The sequence below is a fragment of the Eumetopias jubatus genome, unplaced genomic scaffold (assembly GCF_037043125.1).
Source record: "Eumetopias jubatus isolate StellerSeaLion01/CBP00866 unplaced genomic scaffold, mEumJub1_p1.0 scaffold_11, whole genome shotgun sequence".
Lineage (NCBI taxonomy): Eukaryota > Metazoa > Chordata > Mammalia > Carnivora > Otariidae > Eumetopias > Eumetopias jubatus.
In genome coordinates this window covers 51,582,402-51,585,448 of record NW_028274817.1, presented here as the reverse complement: position 1 = coordinate 51,585,448, position 3,047 = coordinate 51,582,402, and the positions used below count along the sequence as shown (strand labels likewise).

The 3,047-nt window shown below is 38.7% G+C and overlaps 1 pseudogene; it reads right to left on the bottom strand.

Moving 5' to 3' along the window:
- Window positions 1–824: 824 nt before the first annotated feature.
- LOC114207556 (neuropilin and tolloid-like protein 2) lies at window positions 825–2,571 on the bottom strand (annotated as a pseudogene).
- Window positions 2,572–3,047: the final 476 nt, after the last annotated feature.

Here is a 3,047-nt window from a genome sequence, read left to right as displayed (position 1 = left end):
TCCAGTAATTAAAAGGCAGCAATATAGAAATTAGTCAAGAAGAAACAGATGGATGAAACAGAACTGTGGGTCTTAATTGGCACCTTCACAATAATTAGTTATATTTTGACAAATTCTAGCCTATATTGAAATATGTGTGGTACATTAACCATTTATATTTATGTAAGTAACCGAAATGGTAAAATCACTGACTTGTAAAACAAATTAAATTTAGAGAAAAGAAAAACAAAAATAATGTAAAAGGGCACCTGGGTGGCTGAGATGGTTGAGCATCTACCTTCGGTTCAGGTCATGGTCCCAGGGTCCTGGGATCGAGTCCCGCATTGGGCTCCCTGCTCCTTGGGAGCCTGCTTCTCCCTCTGCCTCTCTCTCTCTCTCTCTGTCTTTCATGAATAAATAAATAAATAAATCTAAAAAAAATAAATAATGTAAAGAAAAATCTTACTTTTAAACTTAGTATGGGATCAAAATTTTGAGAAGCTGTATCAATCAGGAACAGTATTCTTGTTGCTAAGACTAACAAGCAGCCTGAGCCTGGCTCAGCACAACCACTCCCCTCTTCAAATGTTACTTAACTGGTATTTTGTTTATGTGACACCAAGCAATAAATGATTATTACTTTTTTTCACTGAATGGAGTAGGTTCCTTGGCTGGTTTAACCTATAGACTGGCTGAGATAATAAAAAGTTCACCATTACAATAGGTTAATGGGAAATGAAGGTCTTCCTAGTTCTGATAGAAAAGTGTTGGCTGCTGAAGAGTAATGGTGCTCTGTAGGCTGCATAGGTACATACTTAATAATTAATTTCCCCTATAGTAGAAGATTAAAAATCAATAGATATGGATGTTTGTGCAGAATTTTCTTGTCCCCTACATAAATTTCACAAGGAATCTCCTCCATTACTCTGTCTTCTAGGACCTGTTCAGGGCACTCATGTGCCTGTTTGAAAGTGTAGCTACTCTTTTTGAAGGTGCTATTAAATGTTTTCATTGACTGTGGTTGTGCAAAATGATTTTGGAAAGGCAGTTCCATGGAACTTAGGTTGGTCCTGCTTTATTTGACATTGGATGCTTCCTGAAAGCCAGTTTTATTAAAAGCAGTTTTGCAAGCCATGACCTTTTTTTTTGAGGTTGTTGCACTTGTACTAAAACAGAAATAATGAGAAGGACCAAGACAGTCCCTGATGTAATGCTAATAATTGTTTCATGAGTTTTAGTGATTTGTTCAAATAGTCCTCCTTTTTTTCTTTTCTTTACAATGATTTTCATCCCAAAGGTATGCACATTTCTGAACACCATTACAGACTAAAGAATTACTGATGCACATGTTGCTGTGGTAACAGAAGGTGTTACCTAGAGGCGCTTGGGTGGCTCAGTTGGTTAAGAATCTGCCTTCAGCTCAGATCATGAACTCAGGGTCCTGGGATTGAGTCCCACATCAGGCTCTCTGCTCAACAGGGAGTCTGCTTCTCCCTCTCACTCTCCCCCTGGCTCTACGTCTCTCTGTCTTTCTCAAATAAATAAATAAAAATCTAAAAAACAAAAAGAAGGAAAGTGCTACCTGTGCAGGGAGGCTCCACAAAGGAAGTAAAGAACATTCTGAACCTGCTTAGGTGAACAACTTCCTCTGCCCATGTTTGGATCACTCTAAATCCTGTTTTCAGCATTACATCATTGGCCAGAGTGCTGCAAAACTTGGCCTTCAGATTTTCAATAGAACTGTTTCCATCATAAACTGCAACGAAGTTTCTCTTGCCTTCATTTGAGTGCTCCACTTGATAACCTAGGAACCTCAAATAAACCTTAATTTTTAGAATAGCTTTAAATGTCCATATGCAATCATTGGCCAGGTTTTGTTTTTTCTTCTTGTTCTCCCTGACTAGAAAACACTATTCCATCAGCTCCTCAGAGCTCAAACTGACAATCTGGGATGGGATTTAAACTACCTCTTAGGTAAATAAAATCTGGATCTGGAATAGATGAATATTTTGCTTGAAATCCCAATCCTTCAATTTTTTCATCAGAACTAAACTTAATCCACATTAACCTCCCTGTTGATCTAATTAGTAGAGGGTTTTTCACACCACAGTAATAATCTATAAGTGGAGAGAAACCAAGTGGCCCATCTTGAACTTCCAAGTGGTCAAACTGACATTCAAATGATAGTTATATATAATAATGTTCATCAAAGTCAACTCTATTCTTTGACATGGAGCAGCTTTCAAAATGTAGATGCACTCCTTATTTGGTGGAAAAGAGTCAGGATAATTTGGTGAAGTAAATGACCTCCATTGCTAGTTGGAACCCAAATTCCACACTGGGTTGCAGGAATATGTTTGATTCCAATATTTTGTCCATCAGTAAGGGCCACAGTAAACAAGTCATTTCTACACTTTCAGACAGCTAATGATCAGATTTTGGTGCTCTTCTCATAAATAAGAGTGAACATTCAAGGGTCACCAAACATTTGAGGAAAGCCTCTTGGGTCTTTTAGGCTACCATAATCCCTTCTACTACAAGTATTGTTATTAACAATACTTTGAGGACGGTGCAAAGCTGATCCAGGGCCATGTTCCCAAGTGATCATGAGTTTTGCCAGGGACTGAGGCAGCAGTGAGGAGGAGGGGGCAGCAGCTCAGCATTCATGACCTGGCACAGCAGCAGTCCCACTCCTCCCCATTGCTAGCCACCAGGCTGTCTCCCCATGGGGAATGGCTAAGGTCCTACAGCCTCCCATGCCCAAGGCCCCCAAACAGGCTCTGCTTCTTGGTCCTTGGCACTCTATCTGTCCCATCAATGTTGTGGGTATGGGAAGCCCAGGCTCCAAGTATCTTTTCTGATCACAATAGAATGAAACTAGAAATCAATAGCAAAATTGATAAAAACTTTAGTAAATTTTACTAAGAAAAAAGAAAGACAACTCAAATTACTAAAATCAGAAATGAATGTGAGAACAATATTAACAATTTTACAGAAATAAAAGGATTAAAAGAGAATACTGTGAACAATTCCACACCAACAAATTAGATAACCTAGATGAAATGGAT